This window comes from Sciurus vulgaris, assembly GCF_902686455.1.
Source record: "Sciurus vulgaris genome assembly, chromosome: 2".
NCBI classification, from domain to species: Eukaryota; Metazoa; Chordata; class Mammalia; order Rodentia; family Sciuridae; genus Sciurus; species Sciurus vulgaris.
In genome coordinates this window covers 190,934,525-190,958,697 of record NC_136462.1, presented here as the reverse complement: position 1 = coordinate 190,958,697, position 24,173 = coordinate 190,934,525, and the positions used below count along the sequence as shown (strand labels likewise).

The following is a 24,173-nucleotide window of genomic DNA, read 5'->3' as shown; positions in this document are numbered from 1 at the left end:
ACTCATACATTGCTGGTGGAGTTGTAAATTGGTGCAGCCACTCTGGAAAGCAGCATGGAGATTCCTCAGAAAACTTGGAATGAACCTGCCATTTGACCCAGTTATCCCACTCCTGGGTTTATACCCAAAGGACTTAAAATCAGCATATCACAGTGACATAACTACATCAATGTCCATAGCTGCTCAATTCACAATAGCTAGATTGTGGAACCAACCTAGATGCCCTTCAATTGATGAATGGATAAAGAAACTGTGGTATATATACACAATGGAATATTACTCAGCCATAACGAAAAATAAAATCATGGCATTTGCTGGTAAATGGATGAAGTTGGAGAATATTATACTAAGTGAAATAAGCCAAGCCCAAAAAACCAAAGGTCAATTGTTTTCCCTGATAAGTGGATGATGATACATAATGAGGGGAGGTGGGGGTGGGCAAGAGAAGAATGGAGTAACTCTGGATTGTGTAGAGGGAAATGAGAGGGGAGGAGGGAGGGGAAGGAAAGATGGTGGAATGAGACAGACATTGTTACCCTATGTACATGTATGATTACATGAATGGTGTGAATCTACATCATGTACAACCACAGAAATGAACAGTTGTATCCCATTTGTGTAGAATGAATCAAAAGGCAGTCTATAAAAATAAATTTAAAAAGAAAACAGAAACAGAAACCACAAAAATACATACATACATACATATATACTCTGCTCCCTAGTAAAGGGACCCTGGACAAGTTTTAAATTTTGACCATTCTGAGGCTTCATTTGATGGACTCATTTAACAAATTTTATTCAGTTTCTCCTATATATGTTACTTGTCTGGGTGTTGGTTATATGGCTGTGATTTTTTCTGCAACCTGAATTCTCTTGGGATGAGACAGATAACACATATATACCAAAAGAAACCCATAAAATAATTTCAGAGTGATAAATCCTATGAAGAAAATTTAAAAAGGTAATGTGGTACAGAATAACTCAGGAGTGATTTTTACCTGGAAGGTGGAGGGGGGCATCTCTGAGATCAGATTTGAATGGAGACCTGAAGAGAGAAGATAGGACTTGCTAGAAGGGGAGAGTTCCAGTAAAGAAACTGTAAGAACAAGAGCAAAGAGACAGAAAGGAGATTGGCATGTTATGTGTTTCCTAAGGCTGCCATGACAATTTACCACAAACCAAGTGACTTGAAATGATAGAAGTTTATTCTCTCTGCCATGGAGGCTAGAAGCCCTAGATCAAGGATTATCCTTCCTCTGAAGGTTCTAAAGAGTCCTTCCTTCCCTTTTCCTAATTTCTGGTGGTTGCCAGCAATCCTTGGTGTTCCTAGGCCTTTAGTTCCATCACCCCAATCTCTGCCTCTGTATTTGAATGACCTTTGTATCTCTGCACCTGAATCTCCCCCAATTCCCACCCCTCTCGCTCTCTCACTCTCTCTCTCTCTCCTTCATTTTATAAAGACACCAATTATTGCATTTACACACACTGTTCCATATGACCTCACCATGATGTGTGTACGTCTGCAAAGACCCTGTTTCCGAGTAAGGTAACGTTCTGAGTTTGGGGAGGACCATGGTCATACATCCAGGTAAGCTCAGTAGAACAGTGGAGGCCAGGGCTGAAGCATCATGGACAGTGGGGAGAGGCAGGCAGGGCCGCTTCACACAGGGCTTTGTAGGACTTGTGTGAAGAGTTTGGATTCCTTTAAGTGCAAAAAGATGTCATTGAAGGGCTTAAGCACGAAGGTGGTTTGTTGTTTTAAAAGAGCCCTTAGACTGTGGAGGTAATGGAATGGACGGTGAAGAGCAAGGATATATTAAAGAGACCAGGGAAAGAAGGCCAGTTGTCCAAACAAGAGATTGTGAATAAATTAAAGTGTTGGTGGAGAACATAGTGGTCAAAGGTAGATTAGTTTGAGGTGTGTTTGCAGGTAGAACTGAGGAGTCTGGGTGCTGGTGTGGTGGTGAGGGAGGGGAGTGGTCATTCCTCCGTGGGTGGTGCCTTTTCTAGGAGGGGAGGACCAGAGGTGGATGGTAAGGCCGGGAAGACGTCGAGCTCCGCGTTAGACACATTTAATCCAGTGCCAAGGTTTGCCATTTACTGTTGAGCAGCTCTGTCAGGCAGGAGAGAGCTGGCCGTCTTAGGCGACAGAAGCCCAAGGGGCCACTTGCCTTCAATATGGGTAAGAGGGCTGCTCCTGGTGTGCTCAGTGAGGGCTGCTGCATCTGGAAGCCGGCATCCTTCATGGGGCGCCTGCTACCTTGGCAAGAGCAGAAGAAGGGCTAACCAGGCCCCAGGCAGAAACAGGAGCACCAAGTTGGGAGTCCAGGGTCCTGGCTTTGTCCCTAACTGTGTGACATTGGAGTTCACTTGCCTCTGGACACCATTCTCATCTGTGAGATGGGAATAGTTATACCTGCCTTCCCTGAGCTGGGAAAGGCAAAGAAAGCACGTGTCAAGCACAGCATGGCGACAGGGCCAGAGTAGGGGCTTTGCCATTGTGCTTGCTGAAGACCTCAGAGAACAGTGTGGTCCAGAGAGAGAGCAGTGTGGCAGGTAAGAACGTGGACTCTCCAGCTTGGTACTGGGTTCAAATCCCAGCACACACACCCCTCCTCCTCTTCCTTACTACCTATGTTCCCCTAAGCATGGCTTAACTGCTCCGGGTCTGATTTTCTTTGTCTGTAAAATAGGGATGCTAGAAATACCTTCCCCTTAGCAGGTTGTGAGCACAAAATGAATTGACACATGTAAAACACACCCAGTATCACCAAGCCATGATACGTTCTTTGCACTCACTAGCCCCGTTGTTATAAAGACTGATAATGGGGGGTGTCCTGGACTCTGACTGCTGTCCCCCAAACAGTCCCTTGCTAAGTTCCCTCTCATTCAACTCTTGTCCATTTACAGTCCCTATAGATGGAGAATTTGGTTCAAAATTGTGTTCAGACATTAGGGAGCAGGAAGAAAAGGATATATATTGCAGTGACTGTAATTGCAAATACAGTCGCTTGTGGTCAGAGCTAAGCACTTTGCATGTGTTGGTTACATGTATGCCATGACTAATAGTAAGCATTTTACACGTGTGTATTTTACCTGCATCACTCGTGTAAATCTCTGAAGCACTGAGATGAGTTCTGTTATAATTTCCATATCATAGATGAGGGAATAATTTTTAGAGAGCATAGTCGATGGATTAGAACAATTTCTCAGCACCTACTGTGTGCACGCAGGGAGCCAGGCCCCACGGAAAGCAGCCTTCATGCCGTCATTAAACTGAGTGTGGTCCTGCCTTTAGGAAGCTTCCTCTAGTGCAGAAAAGCATTCATTCACTCACCCTTTCAACTACCATTATGCCCCTGAGCTGTGCCAGGCAGAGAACTAACGGATCTTAACTGGTTTGTACCTTTTGAGCAGCACAGTCTTAGAGATGGGAGAGACCCCCATCGGAATGTCGGCACTTGTTTCAGAAACTTACAAATCTTTAGGAGGAAGGAAAAAGTAAGCGAGAGAAGGTTAAAAGGGGGCAAAAAGATGAGACATTTAAGAGGAGACAGGGCTGACCTAAGCCCAGATGGACAAAGCCCTTTCCCACAGATCTGAATGCCTACTTGTAAACAGCCGGTTTCTGCCAGCCAGAACAAAGTAGGATTCCTGGATTGTGCCAGGAAGCCCGCGGGCGGCCAGCTCCTCCCCTTGCCCAGCGGGGCTACCCCGCTGCAGCAGAGAGAAAGAGCGGAGCGTGAGAAAGTCCAAGGCAAAGAGGTGAAAGAGCAGGGCACCAGATTTCATGACCGTGGGTGTTTGTCACCCACCTGACCCCCAGTGAGGAGTGTGCAGTGCCCAGAGTTGGTGGGAAGAGCGGGTGATAGGCTGTGGCAACCAGCACCAGGCAAACGGTGTCAGTGGAGCGAACATGCCACCTGGGCCAGAGGAGCCCGCCTGAGGTGGCCTAGGAAAGCGGAGCACCGACGGAGGCTGCAGGGGACCGACGTCAGATACAAGCATCACCTTTCCTTAACCCGAGACCCCAGTTCCAGAGTTCTTGAAGCCCGTGGGATGGGGGAGCGGAGGTAAGACCCGCGAGGGATCGGGCAGTAGATCCGATAGGCGGCGGAAATCCAGAGCGGTCACAGCTGGAGCGCAGCCCTGAAGTCTCCAAGGCGTCCCAGCTGTGAACCCCACCCCGGGAGAGACGGAGCCGACTCAGGCTAAAAGGCGTCTGGAAAACTGAGCAGCATACGCCTTTTTGTTCCAGCTACTGGTTGTTCTGAGTCTCCAGCGTCCCGTGCGGTGGCGGGAAGGCCCCACATCAACTAGGGAAGCCAGTTCAGCCGGCGTAAGCCGCGGGACCCCTGCTCCCGGCACCGAAGGCTCCCCAGCCGCGGAGCGCACGCTCGCCGCCCAGAGTGATTGCCTATCTCATCGCTGCCTTACCGGGCAGCTGGGGCAGGGGCGGATGGAGAATCGCACAGGGTCCCCTGAACGCGCCAACTCGTCTAGCCGGGGCACCATGCCTCGGCCTCCACTGGCTGTGCAAACAGCGACTCTGATTCTGGTGCCCCTTGTGTGCGCCCTCGGTGTGGCGGGCAACGTCATGGTGATCCTGGTAGTGGCCCGGAGCCGCCATATGGTCACACCTACCAACTGCTACCTGGTGAGCCTAGCCTCAGCAGACCTGCTGGTGCTTCTCGCGGCGGGAGTGCCCACTGTGGCTGAGGCGGCGTCCGCCTACGTTTGGGTTTTCGGCCACGCAGGCTGCCTGGGCATCACCTACCTGCAGTACGTGGGCATCAATGCCTCCACCGGCTCCATCGCGGAGTTCACGGTGGAGCGCTACCTCGCCGTCTGCCATCCTCTGCGAGCCCAGGCGCTGTGCACCGTGGCACGGGCCAAGCGCACCGCGGCATTGGTGTGGCTGGGCACTGGCGCCTACTGCGTGCTCTGGCTCTTCCTGGTGGACACGCGCGAGGCAGTGTACGCTGACGGCGTGCAAGTTCAGTGCGGCTACCGAGTGTCGCGCTCTCTCTACCTGCCAGTCTATTTCCTGGATTTCATGTCTTCTACGTCCTGCCTCTGGGCCTGGCCACTGTGCTCTACGCACTCATAGCGCGTGGCCTCTTGGTCGGGCCGCTTCCTCCTGGCTACTCTTCCTCCTGGCTACTCCGGGCGCGCGGGCTCTGCGCACCAGGGCGGCCCCACCTGCAGAGCAAGCCTCCTGTCCAAGGGCAGGAAGGGCGCCCTGGGCTCTCGGAAGCAGGTAGGCCTCCATCCGCACCTGGGGCCTTTATGGAGTCTGTAGAATGGTAAATGCGAGCTTGGGCGCTTCTGGAGGCGCCTGCGAGCAGTTGGGATCCCGGTTGTGGCAGGCCGGTGCTTTTGGAAACACCCCTTCTGCCTTTCTGAGCCTCCATTTCCTCTTCGGTTGGGGTTTTGTCAGTGCCCAGGGCATAGAAGTGCCTCGAGAAATGAAATAACCATCTAAAGTCTTCAGCCCCCTGCATTTCCCAAACCAAATGCTCACTTAGTGCTGGTTATTTTATTATTATTAAGCTTCCAAACACCCCTGTGCTGGGCGCTGTTATGCTCTTTATTCTGAAGAGAAACAGAAACTCTGAGAGGTGAAGTGACTTTCCCAAGGTCTCACTACTCCATTGGACATTAAACTGCCCCAGGGGACCTGGAGAACCTGAGAGCAAAGAGGGGGGGAGGGTGTTCATGGGGTAGGGAGAGGTCCAGCATTTATTGAGCACTTACTGTATACCTGATTCTGATTGTGCTTGATATTGTCCCTGTTTGGAAGGTTTAATGCCTGTTTTTATGAACAAAGAAACAAGCTCCCAAGAGACAAGGAGCAATGAAGGTGACCCAGCAAGGCAACTGGGCGACAAACCATGGCTCCTTCCACCCCCCACCCCACAGCAACCTGGGCACTTGGGGTTTGCAGCAAAACTCCCATGGAAGGACAACTCTCTGGGCCCAGGGTCTTATCCTCAGCCTTCCACTCCCACTCACAGTCCTGGGGGAGGGAGGAGGACACCACACTGGGCTGAGTCACAGAGCCCTGCAAAGACCATCTGTGCCACCTCCCAGCCTCCCTGGGTAGGTGCACACTGGGGGGTTCCTTCCAGCCACTTCAAACAGCCCCTTTGGATCGTCCCACTTAGCAGGACCTCAGCTCAAGGGAGTGTTTAGCTAGGAGTGGGGCAGGGCACAGGCTGAGCAGCTTTGAAATGTTAATTCCTGGCTGCGGGTCCATGGCCAGAGGCTCAGGACAAGCGCTCCTCCTTCCCTCCCACCCGCTGCTGACTGCTCTGCTCTGCACTCCCAGTTCAACCTGGCAGAGCTGGGATCAGACTCAGGTCTGGCCCGGGCTTTAGAGGAAAAGCTGCTGGTGATGAAAAGGGCCTCCCAGACGTGGGTTCCGCCCCAGCTCTGCTCATGATTAATATCTTGCTGTGACCTCGGGTAAGTCACTCATCTCCTCTGTGAAGTGGATGGTAGCAGAAATGACTAATCCGACATATAGTAAGTGTTTGATAAATGGTAACCTTTATTATTGTTTTTTTATTGGAGGGGGCTTGTCTGTGGAATCAGTGTTCTTGGATGCATGAGAGAGCCCTGGCACAAGTCGCACCAGGGAAGAGGCATTAATTGAAAGCAGAATGCCAAGGAATGCAAAGAGGAAAGCAATAATTACAATAGCTATCGTTTGCTGAGTTTGCTACGTGCCAGGCACTGGTATAAGCACTTCCCTGTAAGTTAGTATATTCCGTTTTTATAACACCATGATGCATGTATCGTTATCATCCCAGTTTTACAAGTGAGGAAGTTGAAGAGCGGGTAAGTGCCAGAGCTGGGATTTGAACCCAGGTCATCTGAGCCAGAGCCCACACACGCCTCGCCAGTATTTTTTCACCCCATGAGCCTAAAATGAATGCAATTGAATCTAAATTCAGTAAAATGAGGGATCAAGGCTGACTAGAGAACTCCCGCTAGGGCCCTCACAGTTCCTGGAGAATATGACCGTCCTGATGTTTGCTGACTTAGTCTGGGCCAGGCCTCTTTGGGGAGGCCGCTCACAGAAACTAAGGTCCTGGACTCAGAGAGTAATTGTGCACTGTGGGCTTTCAGGAGCGCTTCCTCCCCAGGACGGGTAGCCTTTCCCATAGTCCCCGGAGCCCACTGAGCGCACTGGGTTATCTGAACAGAACCAGAGCCACGTCTAGTTGGGCAGTTTAAGCGTTAGGAAATGAACTTTTGCCACTCGAGCTGTGGCCTTTGAGGGGACCAGTGAGGACTCTGACAGGGGAGGGCTGGGTGTCCGGTTAAAGCTGTTCCTGTGCCTGCTTATCAGATGCCCCCCACCCACCTGTGGCGTTTTCATTCTAGAATTTGGAAACATCTTTTGCTGCCTCTTGGGGAGGAGGCCGTCGGGGCCATGATGGCTCGATCTACAGTTAGGAAGGTGAGGCAGAGGGAGAGGAGAAAGGTGTCACAGTCAGTCCTGGGCAAAGATGGGTAGGCGCCTCAGGAGGGAAGAAGCAGGATGAAGGAAAGTTCCAGAAGAGCATGTGTGGCTGGGAGAGGGCCTGCGGCCAGAGACACGCCCAAGGCTGAGCAGCTGGTTAATGGGCGAGGCAGGACTCCAGGCCAGCTCTGCCAGCCTCTGAGCCCTGTGCCACGATGGAGGGAGTGGTGGCAGCAGCAGTCACCCAGGTGGGTCTGTTACCTGCCCAGCTCTGTTCTCACGCCACCTGCAGCGAAGGCAGGACTCTGCCTCCACCTCACAGCGGGAGAGCCTGGGGTCCAGTGGACTAATGAATTTGCTTCTAGAGCCCCACCCAAGGACTCTAGGGGCAGATGGGAGCCAGGGGCTTTTCCCAGTAAAAAATGACTTGGCCAGCGCTCAGAAGAGGCACTGTTTTCCGGATGGGGCTGGAGTTGAAGGAAGGCTTGCATGAGGCATAGCTTGACAGAAGCCAGGTGCTCTTTGGGCTTCGTCCATCCAGAGAGCTCAGGAGGAGACCTGGAGCCCAGGAATCGGCCCGGGCGTGGGCATTCCTTTTTCCTCACCTCCCCTGGCAGGTCACCAAGATGATGGTGGTGGTGGTGGTCCTTTTTGCTCTGCTGTGGCTGCCCTACCGCACCCTGGTGGTGGTGAATTCCTTCCTGAGCCCACCCTACCTCGACCTGGGCTTCCTTCTCTTCTGCCGCCTTTTGCATCTACCTGAACAGCGCCGTCAACCCCATCGTCTACGCCCTCATATCCCAGCGCTTCCGCCAGGCCTTCCGCGGACTACTGCAGTGCAGGCTGGCCCAGCCCCACCTCTGGCCCCAGGAGGACGCCACCATTTACAGGGTCAGTAAAGAGTGTTCCCAGCACAGGTTGGGCTCCTAGAAGGAATCTGGGAGTATGCTGGTCAGACAGACAGGGCATCCTGGGCTGTCAGGATTATCACTACCGGAATACAAAGTCTCTGTGCACTGGGGGAGAGAATGGCTGGGGAGGAGGGAGTCGTGTCCAGAACAGTTTGCAGGGGTTCACGGTTCATTCAGCCTAGATTCGAATACTTAGCAAGACTATTGACCATTTGAATAAATTTGAAAATCTAAGAGGGGGATACATCTTTATAAATGACACAAAAGCACTGTACGGCCTCATGGCAGCCCAGGTGGGATTTGAGTAAGATTTTGGCTAAGGTCTCCAAATTGTGGAGCTATAGGTGCGAGAAGTTGCCAGGAATCTCCTTGGAATCTACAGGTCCTCAGCCTGGGAATCCAGGGAGTTCAGTTTGCCAAGATAAATATCAAATGTTACCTCCCCGTGAAAGGTGACATGGGCTACCATGTTCTAGCAGCTGGCTCAGGATTCAGTGCTAGCAATAGAAGCTTCCCCAGTAGCTACTGTGGAGGTGCAAAGGGTAGCAAGACGTCGTGAGCCTTTCTCCCTGCCCAGGACATAGAGGCAAAAGCCAGAAACATGACTCAGTAGGAAAACACAGCCTTTAAAAGTGGAGTCTCAAAAACAAAGCTAATATGTAGACATGACTTGTTATATTCTGATGAAAAGCTATGTGTTAGTCAGCATAGGTTAGGTTTAGGTGCAGTGACAAGTGACCCCCCTAAATTAGAGAATTAACACAAAAGTTTCTTGCTTGCTCACATAATGTGGTCTTTCAAGGTCAGCTGTCTTTCATTTTGTGTCCTCAAGTTCTGAGTCACTTCAGTCTCATAGGACCAATTTCTCAATATGTGCTTCCATGATCCTCACAGTGAAGAAGAGAGTATGAATGGATCTCAGACTGGCAGTTGAATGCTTTAATCAGTAAGTGTCACCTGTCACTTCAGTTGGCAGCCAATAACATGACTGTCTAATTGCAAAGCAGCAGAGCATCCTGTGATCTCAAAAGTGAACAAGAACTGACTCTGGGTGAACTAGCATTCTTCACCACACCGTGGATGCAATACCAGAGAATGACGGTGGACAAATGGTACTCTTCTGTTTGTCACTTCCAACCAATGGAAGAGCAGGCCCCCCTCCCAAAGCCCACTGGCCCACTGTTAGCATCTGTCTGTAGTCCTAGGTGAACAACCAAAACTGTGAACCTAGCCCTTTCTTGAAGCTGTGAGACTCCTCAGAAACTGTCCACATTTCAAAGGATGTTGAGACTCCCTCAAGGACAGTGGGAGCTGTCAATCAAGCTGAGTTCTGAGTTGCTGCCTGGGAGTGCGATGGTGCAGGCTGTCTTGGGTCATTTCCTGGGGAGACTATGCCAGCTGCTCCCTTCCCCATGCCTGTGGGTCCCCACACACCAGACACAGGCATGATGTCAGCGCCCGAAGGGGGTCAAGATCAGGAAAGAATCAGGGGCAGCCCGGACAGCAGAGTCCCACCAAGTAAATGCCTAGGGACTCTGAGACCCCAGAGCTGAGTTCCAGCTCTGTCGTTAACCTACTCTGTGACCTGGGACCTGTCAGCCATGTTCTATCAGCCTCAGTTTCCCCATCTGGAGACAGAAGTAGTAGAGGTTTGTCTAGCCCTGACACTCTCTCAGGCTGTTCTTCCTGGTGAAGACTACAGCCCCCTTGTAAACTTCAAAGACCCAGATACCTACTTTAACAGTTAACCCCACGTGGTTAACCCTGCTGGGAGACTCCCCAGAGAATTTTCTGGGATGGTCACTGAGGCTTCATCTTCCCCTCTGCCCACTGCTAGCTCTGTCTTCCCATTGGCTCTGACTCCATCATGTTGTCATGGTGATGGGAGGGAGCACCAGCCTTCTCCAGGTCCCTCTCTCTGAATGGAGAGGAACAAGCACCCAGAGGTCCTGCTTTTAGCGTCCTGAGGAATTCATTCTCCTCCACCCAGCCTTAATAGACTTTGGTCCATTAAGAGGCTGATCCCAGAACCCCAGTGTTCAGAGTGGACCAGAGGAGGTGAACATAAAGGTCTCTTGCACATCCTCCCAGCCCTAGCACCATCTGCCCTCTGTCCTGGATGTCGCCAAGAGAGGCCTCTAGTGGGATTTGTGTTTCACTGCCATCCAGGGGAGGAGAGAAGTTGTTGAAATCTGATGCCTTAAGAAAGGGGTCTGATTTTCAGATGTGTTTGGAGACAGATTTAACGACACAAGCTTCATCCTCTGGTTTGGTGAGGTTTGAATCTAGCCACCTCTCGAGGTCTCGACAATCCTTCTAAGTCCCTGAATTCATTCTGCACCTTTGCTGAAGCCCTGTACAGTGTCTGGAATGCTGTATGTCCTACTCCTTCATCACGGATGGGGGCAAGTGACCTCACTGGGCATGAGGGGTTAGGGGGACAGAGAAGAGCCTCTGGTGAGACCCCTGGGGCCTCTCCAGGGAGAATCGACTTCGGAGCATGAGCTGGGACACTTCACATGCAGCCATGTCGTCTGTGAACTCTGTGACACAGCCAGGCCCTGGAGGCAGTGACCCCGGGAGCCTCTTGGGTCTGTGGCCACACAGGCCGCCTGGTGCAGCCCAGCGGACCCCAAAGCTGGCAGCAGTAGGTCCGAGTTCAAACTTTGCACCAAACTGGCCCCTGTTTTCTGGAGGGAAAAAAATGTCTTGCCCTGCCTGTTTCACCAGAGCATTGTGACTCCGAGACAACTCAACAGTCCACGGTTCTAACGCCGACAGTGGAAATCCTCAAGCACTGATTGTCCTGTGTGTCTGGAGGGTTGCACTGGCTGCTTGGAACCTCACATGTCATCTCACATGTCCCTCACATGTCATCTCACATGTCCCTCACAACCCAAAGGAGAGGCGCTATCTGCACCCGCATGTTACAGATGAGGAAACAGAGCCCCGAAACAGGAAGTGGCTCTGACTGTCATGTCAGGTAAACCTGTGGGGTCAGGACTGGGGCTCCGGGTCCCTCTGATTCTACAGTCTGGATTCTTAACACCATGTGTATTCTGCTCTTTCTCTAAAGTAGAAGTTGAAACTGTGTGTCCCTTTAAAAATGAAATTGCACATAGAAACCCGGTATAAAAATCAAAAGGGAAGTTCTTGTCCAAGAGGGAAGGGCGGTGGATCCCTAGTCCTCTGCTTCCCTGCTGCGGGGGATTGTGTTTACTTCCCCAGCATCCACACTCCCCTTTCCAGTGAAGCAATTGGGTGGAACTGATCCACCTGCCTCCAGGGGCGGGGCCTGATTAGCCAACCTGGGTGACCTCCTGCCTTTGACTGACAGATCAGGGCAATGCCAGGCCCACGACCCAGTCTGAGCCAGCGGCACATTCCCCTGACCTTGTGACTGGCTCCCGACTTTGGTTTGCTATTGATTGAATCAACATGCTCCTTACTCCCAAATGAAAGCGAGTCCTGGATGCTTCTGGAAACCATCTTTCAATCTTAAGAAATACCACTGAGGAGAAAACCAATGCGCGTGCGCGCGCACACACACACACACACACACACACACACACAGAGAGAGAGAGAGAGAGAGAGAGAGAGAGAGAGAGAGAGAGAGAGAAACCAGAGAATTCAAAGGAATCAGAACCAGACCTCACCATACTCTGTCTGATGTCCCTGTATTGGTTTGATATGTTGGCTGAAAACAAAAACAAAAACAAAAAAAGCCCAGCTAAAATGGGCTTAAACAATAAAACATTATATTCTCTCATTGTTATGGTTTGAATCTGGAATGTTTCCCAAGAGTTCATGTGTTGAAAGCATGACCCCAATGCAGACGGGTTCAGAGATGGGACATGTAGACAATGAGCAGGGCTTGGACCTCATCACTGGATTGATCCATTTGCTGGACTAATCCATTGGTCTGAATGGATTACTGGGCAGTAACCAGAGGCAGGTGGTGCACGGCTGGAGAAGGGAGGTCATCGGGAGTGTGACCTTGGAGACTCTATCATGTCCCTGCTGCTCCAGGTGCCACATTCTTACATGAATGCGCGGACAGGAAAAAGTAAATACCTCTCACCCCATCATTCTTTCCTCATCCAACAGGAACAGCTTTCCCAGCCGTCCTCAGCTGATGTCCTGCCAGCTCCCACTGGCCAAAACTGGCCACGGGTCCACTGCTACGCCAGTCACTCCCAAAGGGGAGTGGACTTGTCGCACTGTCACACACCGGTCATGGTTCATTTTCTTTGGCTGGGGAGGGGCCCACCTTCCCTGGACACATAACAGTCCAATCAAAAGTGGGGATTTGTAGATGAGGGAAGCGGGAGCAGGCCACATGTCTGTCCCATCTGCCCTTTGGCTAAGACATTTTGCTTCCCTGCACCAGTAAGCCAGTCCACATCTGGCTGTCCTCTGCACACGTCCCAACATCCCAATGCAGCAGCCCAGGTCACCGGAGAGGCTTCCCCTTCATGTATCCCCTGGCCTCGGTCCTAAAATTCCACCATTAGTGCGTGGCCACCCGGTGCACGGCCAGCTGGCTTTGTCTGCGGCAGTGTTCCTGTGAGGCCTGGCATTAAGGCACCAACACCTCCAACTAAACAAGTTGTCAGACCTGCCTGTGGGCTGGTTGGGAGGGTCGGGCAGGCAGAAGAAGGCTCCAAAGGCAAGCGTGAGTCTGCTGCCTTCGCTCAGCCGCACTCACCTTGCACCTGGTGTGTTCCACACGCTCTTCTCAACGTGGAAGAACAGTAGCCCTCTTTCTCTCCCTCTTCTTGTGGGGAACGGAGAACAGCCGTCAGTTCCTAACCGTGTCTCACTAAGTCCATCCAGCTCCTCATCCCAGCCTAAACCTTGCCCTCTTCTCTCTCTCTGGAACTATTTGTCTTGATGGCTTCAGTCTCAGCGACGTGTCCCAGCTTCCAGAGGAGGATCCATGAGCCGTTCATAAAGCTGACATGGCCCAGCTGCAGCTTCATGGGGTTAGGGCTTCTGCTTCCCTTGCCCAGCCAGTCCTACCCACTGTGAATGGCTCCCACGGGACGCAGGTGGAGAAAGGTGTTGGTCTTCAGCCGGGACCGGGAGGCACCTGTCTCCTCTAAGCTGAGGCTGAGCCCCCAGGTTCTCTGCTCTGACTGAGTTCTAGGACCACCCAGCCTGATAGGCAGAGGACAGCGAATGCCTCTAGAATTGGCCTCTCTTGCAGGCAGGGTGCCCCTGTTTCGATCTCAGGACCTCGTGCGCTCCCTCCGCTGAGCACTCTACCAAGGCTGATGCTTCACGGCGCTCAATGCGCTGCCAGCGCCACGTGTGAAGCAGGTGAACATCGCCTCTTCCAGCGAGGCGCAGTGCCCGGGAGAATCAGTTATGAGCCCCTGAAACCTCGGCGTGGAGGATGACGTTCTTGAAAGCTTTTTCCCTAAAAGGAGGGATTTGGAAGACCAAAAGGGATCCAGCACAAAGAAGGTGACACTGACAGGCGCAAAGATGGGGTACAAAGGGAAGACAGCGTGGCCGGGAGGAGGCTGTCTTGGTGGCCCAGGTCCCTGTATGCTCTGTGGGTGTGATGGGTTCCTTTGGGGTCTCCATTTCCCACTAATGAGGGCTCAGGAAAAAAATCAGAGACACCTCGCAAAGTACGAGAATTCACAGTGTCAAGAGCAAATTTCAAGTTGAGGGTCAGAGAGAGGAAGATGCTTGGGTCCATCTCAGCACCTGTCGGTGGTCACTGTGCCCTTGAGCCCTGGGTCCTAGCCCCATCGGGGTCAAGCCATTCGCCATGGCACGACGGTAGCCAGGTCGCTTATCCGGGGCACCACTGGTGCCTGGGTTCCAGGGCTGCCCCCGCGTCGGCACTGCAAGTCCCTCATCTTCTTGTCTATGAAACAGGACCTGGTGTCGCGCTTAACCCACAGCAGGGCAGGGAAGGTGCCTGCCCTGAGCCAGCCTGAAATAGACGCTCCTGCTTCCAAATATCTTCCAGGTGGCGCCCAGCTCCTTCCTTCACCGTCCTCATCACCCCTATGACCATCCATCCAGACACTAAGTGGGCAGGTTCCATGAGGGCAGTGCCCGTGGCCTCTCCGCCACGGCATCCCAAAGACGAGAACAGGGCCTGGCACATCGTAGGAACGCTAAATATTTGCTGGATGCATAAATGAGTGGATGACGAGTGGAGACCAGCCGCAATCTGAATACTCAATATCTCTTGCCAAGACCTGGATCCTGGTTCGGGGAAGGTTTGAGGTGCAGACTGTGACTCATTGGGTTTTCTGGTTGCTCATAACGGAAAGTTCCTCTAACTGGGTCAAAAGAGAAATTATTGAGGTTGGAAAGAACCAGAACCACCTGGAGATCCATTCAGCTGGAAATAATGGGCAGTGGCTTCACCGCATTTATGTCAGAATGAATTAGCTTCACATTCTGCTCAGGACTCAAGTTTGAACTTATGATATGCTTGTTTGGATCATGTTCTTGCACCTTAACCAGGAGTAAGATGAGCAACCTATTGGACCATCATTCTGATACTGCCTTTGACAGTTGTATAGATTGGGCACTGCTCAATTCCTGTAGGCACCACTTAGCATGGTCCAAATGGATGGATCCTTGGGGTTGTGCAGTGCACAGTCTGTGAGAGTGTACATGGCAGAATTGAGTGGGAGTTGGGTAGTTCCCCAAAGGACATGTGTTTGTTATCAGAAAGAGAAGAGGGAAAAAAAAAAAAAAAATGTCCCCTACATATGAACTGACTCAAGTTAACAGTAGCGGGGGAATTGACATTTGATGTATCAGCAAGATGTAGGACTTCCAGGGCCTTCCTCAGCGCTTGCCCTCAGCCAGGCCTTCTCCATTTGATAGTTTCAGACCCTGAGCCCTCTCTCAGCAGAGACCTTGTGACAGGCAACCACGTTCTCGCTGAGCTGGCCCTTGTGATGCTGCCCTCTAGTGGCCACTATGGACACTACACTGTGTAATGTCCGCTGGTGGGTCTGCGTTTTTACAGTCTTTCTCCTCCTCCTGTCCCCGCTTCCTAGCCTCCCTAATCCCTCTTCTCCTCCTCTGTCTTTCCTCTCTCTCCCCTACCCCTCTCCATTCTTGTTCCTCCTCTTCTTCTCCCCCAAGGGCACCTCACTATTGCCATCTGGTATCCAAGCCTACCCACATTTCCTCTGGCCTGGAACTTACATCTTTCTCACTATCTGGCCTCGTCTAACGGTTTCTGTGGAAGTGTAATTGATAGGAAGCTGAGATGTGAGTGGTGGGAACATGAGGTGAAGGGAATAATGCTGTAAGCTGGGCTCACTGTGCTGACCCCCACACGATTTCTCTTTAAAAAAGAAAATAATTTACCTGCAGCCCTGTCTGACTTACGTGAGTAGGATATGTTATGTCTCTCTGCAAATTACCTGTTATCTGCAGGAGAAACCCAGGCCCAAAAATGCCAATGCAAAAGAACACTTGCTACCCTGAAGGGGAAACATCTGTGATCCTTACACAGACCGGATCCTAGAACTCAGGGAGGTGAGATGATTCCCACTAACCAGAAAATCTGTAAGAACAGGTTCCAATCACAGCTGATCAGCACGGGCCAGAGTGACCTAGAGTCATCATGCACAATGGGCACTTGAAAGTCCCATGTGGTCCTGCTGTCCATCAAAAATCAAGAGGTGCACCTGGGTGGCTCTCTCTGGAAACTTCCCTGGGATTCCCCAATAAAACCAGAGGTCAGGAGGAGCGCACCACGCTTCTCCTCTCTGAGAGGACCCACTCTCCCTTGAGCGTGTCCGCCTTTCCCGTTTCCTGTCCCTTCTCCTAAGCTCATGCGGGGCACTCCGAGCAGCATTTCTTTCTGGCATGACTGCAAGACCCCGAGTTTGAAGGGGGCCTCCGAGCTGCCGCCTCACTATGCAGGAGGCCTGTGCCCGGGACATAATGAATGGTGCTTGGCGGCGTGAGCAGCAGCATTTGTCATTCTCTCCGTGGTTCTGAAGGTCAGCTCCTAGGTGGTCTACCTGCAGGGCCTTTCTCAGGCAGTGTGGCCAGGCCATCCTGAGTCTCCTCACCTCTGTATGGGGTGATCTATGCTGGCTGGCAGCTAGAACGCTCGCTGGGAATTTAGCCACACCTGCGCATGGCCTCCCGTGCGACAACTGCAGTCTAAGAGCAAGCGCCCCAGACAGCTGGTGGAGCTCCTTTGCCTCTCTGCCCGAGCCTTGTGGTGGCACAGCATCATCTCCACTGTGTTCTGTAGGCAGTCACAAAGGCCCCTTTAGGCTCAAGGGAGGGACAGAGTCCACCTTTTGATTGGGGGTGAGGTGCAAAGAGGAAGTAGAAGGGGAGACAATGTAATGGCATCTCTATAAAACACAACCTGCCCCACCATCTAAACAGGGTGCCCCTCACGGTCCTGACCAGACTGAGGTTCCAGTCTGACTAAACGCACCACGTTGTCTGACCTCTGCACGTGCCCTCCTTTCAACCAGGGGGATCCTCTTTGCCTTGGGCTGCCAAATTCTAATCTGTCAGGCCTCAACTTAGATGTCCACACCTCCTCCAGGCCGTGCTGAACCCACACACAGGGCAGGCAGCCCTCTCCTCTGTGCCCGGATATCCTGTCCTTTTCCCCCCATAGCATTTGCCTGTCCTGCAAAGGGCTGCCACCCGCTCTGGCCAGGCCCATTTCCACTCCGCTGCACCAGGGCCCACAGGCATTAACTCTTAGGAGACCTGAATTCACGGCACCACCCTCACTCATCTCAGGAACAGAGAAGGTGGAATCTGAAGCTCCAAAGAAGCAGAGATCATTCCAGAACTCTGACCTGAACCTTGATAGGAAAGGTGGAAATCAGGGCCCAGGCCCCCAAATCTAAGCTGGTACATATTACGTGAGAGGCCAGCTACTGCCTCAGACACCGGGGACCCTGCCATGGGGAGAGGCCGTGATACACCCAACCTCAGAAGGACCTCAGCGCAGGAGGCAAGACTTTCTCCTCCCCACTTGCTTCAGCTCTGGAATGTGTCAGAGTCCTCACCTCCCCTGAGCTGATGGTGACCACATGTTGAAGGTTCCTCCCACTTCCTGCACCTGCCCTTCTGGGACCAGTCCAATGTGTCTTCCCAGAAGCAGCTCTTCAGCTGCAGACAGAACCAGCCCCCGGACAGAAGGCTCCTTCATGACACATTTCACACCTTCAATCCAGCACTTATGACAAGTGGCAATTGTTTCTACCATATGTCTCAACCACTGACACGCAGATTTGAGAGGATCTCATTGAGGAATCTAGAACCTTAAATTCCTATATTAAAAAGGAAGAAGAATTGGGGGGGAAAAACCCACAGAGCTGTGTCTAACTCAAGTCTGTCAAGTGAGAATAGGAAAAAAAAACTTAAATAATAAGGAAGAACATAATGCAGATTTTAAAAGTCAAGGGGATAGAAAAAATTGGGAAGAATTAGTCAAAACAAAAACCAGGTTTGAAAAAAAAATAAACAAAATGTACAAGTTTCTAGATATAGAGACAAAGGAAATAAAAACAAAGGACCCTCCCATACCCCCAAAGTTAGGAATGGAAAATGTGTCTCAACCACAGATTCATAGAGGATATCAAAGCTTTCAAAATAATTTCATAAGTAATTTTGTTAGTTTTTTTATTTTTAATTTACAAGTAATTCTTGCACATATTTATGAGGTATAGTTAATTTGAAAGCTTAGTTGAAACCAACAGGATCCTACAAAAATATAAGTTAAACAATGAGTAATAAAAATTCTAAACATATTTACAAACAGCAAAACTCTAGGCACAGAAAATCTTATAGGTGTATTCTAAGTGCATAAAATAAATATTCAGAAAACTTCCTGAAGGAAAATCAAACAGTTTGATTTTCAACTCAGTTTATGGTCTTTATAGCTGCAATACTGAAGCCTGACAAAGAAAGAAATATTTTTACCTATAAATAAATATTTGTTTAATATAATGTGTTCACTCATAAACTAATGTTCATTGATAGGCTAGATCTGTCTGAGATTCACTCTCTCTGTTGAAGATTCAGTACATGGATTTCCACCCTTCCAAGATGTAGTTTGGTTACATTCCCCAAATATCTCTGAATACAGGCGTATATACACATACCAACATGAGTACGCAGTCATGTCATAACCTAGAAGCTAGGAGACAGAAGCTGAAGAGGTCTCCTTCACAGCCCCAGGAGCAACCAATCCTGTGGACACCTTGACTTTAGGCTATTGGCCTCTGGTGCTGTGAGACAATACATTTCTGTTAATGTAATGTTTAAGCCACTGAGTTTGTTACAGCAGCTCTCATAAACTAATACAGAAGACAAGCTAGAGGTAGGAATGATTTGAGGACAGACAGAAGTTGATGAAAGTTGCTAAGGAAAGTTTTAAAAGGAAAAGACTTAACATCCAAAAATTGCTCATAAACTTAGACTTGTAAGTAATAAATATTTAATATTTATTTCAGTTTTTCTCTTCAGGGCTTATCTGAGTGAGGACCCGTATGTGTATATTCATTCCTTCTCTTTTTATGTGCATGCACACACACACACACGCAATTTGAAATTCAAATTCAATTCATAGGCTAAGAATGCCTTTTCTTTTCATCCGGTGTATTCTTCATTTGCAAAAATGGAAAATCCACCCATTTCATTTCTGCATACAAAAATGATACAGATCCACAGGGGAAAGTCCCTCTTCTTCCTAAGCGATCCCATATCCTAGGGATTATCACTGTTACATTTTGGAGCATGCCTTTGATTAATTTCATATAAATTTATGCCATCATACCTATGTCTATTTAAAGATGGATATCTTTATCAAAACATGTATGCAAAAGAATTATGCCTTCTGTATTTGTTTTCTACTTGTTTTCTTTCACCTGAGATTATACTGAAGGCATTTTAGCTGGATTAAAACATACAGTATCCTATTCTTTCTTCATGCTTGCCTAGCACTTCATCAAGTGAGTGCACCCCAATTTATTTATTCATTCCTCACCAATGTACATTTATGCTGTATCCTTTTTAATACACTCAACAGGGTTGTGAGCATAACTTTATGAAAGTATCTTTGTAAATACAACTAGAATGCCGAAAAAGCACATCTTGAAAAACAAATTTTTAAAAGCAAACTTTAGTCTTCCACTACAGTTCTTTTTTTTTTTTTTTTTTTTTTTTTTTTTTTTTTTTTTTTAGGAAGCTCCCAATGGATTAAAAACTCAGCAGAACCTATGGCTTTTATGTGACCTTTTAGGTGACTGGCAGACCTATAGTCACTTACTGTAACACAGAGTCTCTTTGGCAATTAGAATGTCAAAGACCTGGATATTAACTCAATAGTCTTCATTCAACGAGAGCGGACGAAGGGAACTTCAACTCCATAGACTCCACTCAAATCTTCATTTGCCTCCTCCTCGGAAGGAAAATGACATGCTAGGAAGAGAGGAAAGAGCACAGTGTACAATGTTACCTACCGCGTTAGATAAAAATGCATACGCCTCTGGGTTAGAGGGTTTGGGAGACAATTCCAGGGGGCAGACATGAAGGACTAGGGAGAATGAGTGGATGGAGCAAAGCTAACATAAAGGCGTGTTCTTAGGGCCACTGCAGGGGACAGCCGGGTTTGATTCTGCCAGGAACTCAGGAACACACAGAATGTTCCCAGAATTGTCCCCTGAAGGCCTGGGCACGAGGGCATTTCCTCACCCTTGAGTTTCCAACAGACTGTTCCCCATTCCCTCTCAGGCCCTAGACCTCCATTCTACCAGAGTGTGAAATTGAAGGAATGGGAAACCCAAACTCTGCAAGTGGAAGTGACAGTGAGGGGGTTATTCTTACTGTCATTCCGTCATTCCCAGCTGCTGGGGATAAGACATCATACGTCAGTCATCTGTTCAAGGCATTTGCCACATTCTGGTGGCCGGTACCCAAAGCTCTCAGGGAGTGATTCCAAACCCTGCACTAGCAGCCTTTAATAAGCCATACCAAAGTTCCATCAGGATGACGATTTAGGCTGACACCTTATGTGGCAGGACTAGTGGGTCCACGGAGGGTCAAATGCAGCCACTGTTGAGGCTCTAGAACCTTGTACTGCAATAAGAGATGAAAACCTATGAGCAAGACCCCTGTCACAGGAATGCAAAACTTAGGACTCTTATGTATTTAGGCTAGCTTTTCAACCTTTTAGGTGCTCAGTACAGCATAATCTGAAATGGCGCCCAGAGAGTCTCATCTCCTTATATTTAGGTCACTCTTCCATTATCTACTCTCTAGTATGGGCTGAACCTGATGGCGTCATTCCAACAAAATATGGCAAAAGTGATGTAATGTCACTTGTCACTTCTGAGATTGAGTTTCAATGTGATGCCCCCTGCTTCAAGCTGCCATGCTGGGAGCTGCCCTATAGATGGCTCAGGGGGCAAAGAACCAAATCCGGTCAACGACCATGTGAGCAACCTGAGAGGGTGAACTTTCTGGAGCTGCCCTTGACAGGATTGCAGGTGCAGCTGACACCTGGGGTACAGGTCCCGGAACAAAGCACCCACCTAAACCACGTCGGAATGCCTGGCCACCAGAAACCCTGAAATCAGAAATATCAGTGTTTTAGGCTACTGAGTTTGGGGGCAATTTATTACACAATAATAAATACCTAACACATCCAACTAAAGCAAAAGAAATTGTAAATAAGTCAGAAATTACAAATCAAAAAGAGAAAACATACCACACTGTCATCTTCCTTCCCAGAAATGATTGTGCCTTATAATAGGTTCACAATTTTTAAGACTTTAGCAATAGTAGGATCCTAAAGGTATATGTTTTGTATTCTGCTCTTAATAAACATATAGGAAATCTTAGCTTTATAATCTCTTAGCTTTATAACTTCAGTTGGGTTTTGATTTGCTTGTTTGTTTTGATTTGGGTTGCTGGGTTTTTTTTTTTTTTATTATTGATTGAGCTTAGGAATATTCTACCACTGAACTGCATCCCCATCCCTTTTTATTTTTATTTTGACAAGGTCTTACTAAGTCACCCAGGCTAGCCTTGAACTTGTGATCTTTCTGCTCCAGCATCCTGAATGTCTGGGATTGAGGCCTCTGTACCCAGCATCAATTGTTTTCATATGGCAATGAAAATAAGCTAAAAGGAACTATCCAAGTACAAGAGCAGCAGAATATCTGAAATATCTAAACTTAAATAAACAGAAATTTATTTTATGTTCCTTGATGAATAGGAAAATTTATTTTTCTGAATGAGATTCCAATAAAAATAATGGTACATTTTAGTATATCAAGTGTTTTCTTTCTTTGTCTTTTGTTTTTCTTAATAGAATATTTAAGATATATCCAGAACATTTTAGGAAAAGCAGAGTCATGTTAGTATATGTGAAGTTGGTTTAGTTTGTAAAATAATCAAGTGCTGGCTCCTTGTAGGACCACGTGTGGACAAATGTTTTGTAAGAATTTAGGTGACATCTCAAAGCAGTGGGTAAGAAATTGTGTTACCAATAAATCATATGAAGACAGTTTCATCTGAAAATGTGAAAATAATATCCATAATTCACATACTACATCAAATACATTTAAAACAGCTACCCTGGTGTATCTTAACCTTCACGTTACTGTTGAACATGTAGATTGATTCTCTCCACCTTTTAATTACTATTAGGATTTAAGTCATTATGAGGAACTTTCTTGATATACATATTTTTCATACTGGTTCAATTAGTTCTTTAAGATATTCATAGAAGATTAATTGCTGGAATAAAAAGGGCATATAATCTCCAATTTGGGTACAGAATGTCTCCTAGAAATGTAACAAGAGTTATACTCCCACTCAGTCAGTCTGGGAACAAACTTTCTCCAAATGCATGACTACACTTTATTATTCTTTTTAATCCTTGCCAAGCAAGTCTGACAAAAAAATCATATGGAATTTTAAAAGATCATTTTTGCATTTCTTCCCCGATTGTATTACTGGCTCTTGCTTCATATATGTAACTCTGGCTCATTTACAATTATTCTGTATTAATTGTCTCTTTCATGTTCTACTCCATCTCTTTAAAAATAATTCAGATTCTAATCTTTACTAATTTCTGAAAGAGTTGTTAGTAAATTGAGACTTTTTATAATTCTTACTTATATTTTCTCCATTCAGTTGTTTCTGAATATTTTCTCCCTTAAGAGAAGGTTTTTTTTATTTTTTTTTTTTCAGGTTTCAGTAGCCAAATTTACCAGCCATTTCATCTACATTGTTTGCTTTAGGAATCCTACCTTCTCTACCTAATGATGCAAAAAAAAAAAAAAAAAAAAAAAAAAAAAAAAAATCAATCTGACAGCTTGCTTTTTAAATTTCAAAATGTGTATCCATGTAAATCATATTTATTAAAATTTTCAAGATGAGAATTTAGCTTTAATGTTTTACTCCAAATGGTTAGAGAGTTGTCTCACATGATTTTTCAATAATCCATTTAACAATAAGTCTTTCTTGTTGCTTTAGAATGTCATATTTTCGTATGAATTTTCATAAATAATCATTTGTTGCTGGATAACAAACTACCCCCAAATTTATTTTCCAAAAACAACAAAATGTATTATTTCTTGTCCTCTGTAGTTTACTTGGATCAACTGGGTAGTTTTGCTCCATGTGACTTCATCGGGAGCCAAGGTCATCCAGGAGTTCCCTGCCCTCCATGTTTAAGAAGGCTCACTCATTTTGTCTGATGTCTTGGGGAGGATAGCTTAAGGCTAGGCAGAGCTGGTTGCTAGGACAAATAGATCTCTATTTCTTTATGCGGTCTCTGAACCCCTTTCTCTACTCTTGCTCTATCCTCTCGGTCTCTGTAACAGGGAGCTGGATTTATACAGTGGCAAAGAACTCTCCAAATGGCAAAGCTGAAGCTGCCAAAGCTTCACTAGTCTAATTTCCTAAAACCAGTAGTGTCCATTCCAAAGCATTCCTTTGGTTAAAGGAAGTCACAATGACAGTCAAATTCAACACAAGAGGGAAATATACAAGCCTTTAATACTTGGAAGTTTGGTCCAATGAGGGCCACTTTTGGAGACTAGCTACCCGGTGTCTAATGGTTCTTTTCTGGAGTTTGATAATAATGTATAATCTTCATGCCTTCCAATGAGTAATGTATAGCTTTATTTATTCAACATGTATCCAACACATTCCTATTTGTCCTTGTGAAGAACCATTTTCCGTATTATTTGTTACATGTGAGGCAATCGATGTCGTTAAAACATTGACATCATATTTTATTAAAATAAATGACAAATTGTGATTTCCCCTTCTGCAAGAATGTCAGAAGGTATGTATGCACCTAATGTTAAACTCAGGCATCTGGGAATTGGGATTAGGGCTAACGGATTGTTTTCTTCAGCGGTATTTGTAGATATTCTGAATTATCTTCCATTTTCAGCTATTTCTTGTGTATTCTGGGAGGCTAGCCCTGCAGGTTCTTATTGTTTTCTTCACACACTGCTGGAATTTCTTTCAGTCTGTAATTTTCCTTTCTCATTCATAGCCATCGGTGAACTTGACACGAAGGTTTTCCCTTTGCATTCGTGGTTCACAGCTGTCAATCAAGACCTGGGATGAAAGCCGCAGCTCCTTGAGGGATCCCCGGCTCCGGGCGGCCGCCGCGGCGCCTTGTGGGTAATGTGGTCCCGGAATAGCGGAGAGCGCCGGGCGGAAAACCCTGGGAAGGGCCCCTCGGAGGCCTCTGCTGCGCACGCGCCGCTTCCGGACTCTACCTGGACGCCCTTCCG

At 48.1% G+C, this 24,173-nt stretch overlaps 1 pseudogene across 1 annotated transcript; it reads left to right on the top strand.

Moving 5' to 3' along the window:
• The first annotated feature begins 3,687 nt into the window (after positions 1-3,687).
• LOC306653249 (thyrotropin-releasing hormone receptor-like) lies at positions 3,688-9,732 on the top strand (annotated as a pseudogene). The gene is made up of 2 exons (XR_013767002.1): positions 3,688-5,260; positions 8,089-9,732. The product of XR_013767002.1 is annotated as a thyrotropin-releasing hormone receptor-like (transcript).
• The last annotated feature ends 14,441 nt before the right edge of the window (positions 9,733-24,173 follow it).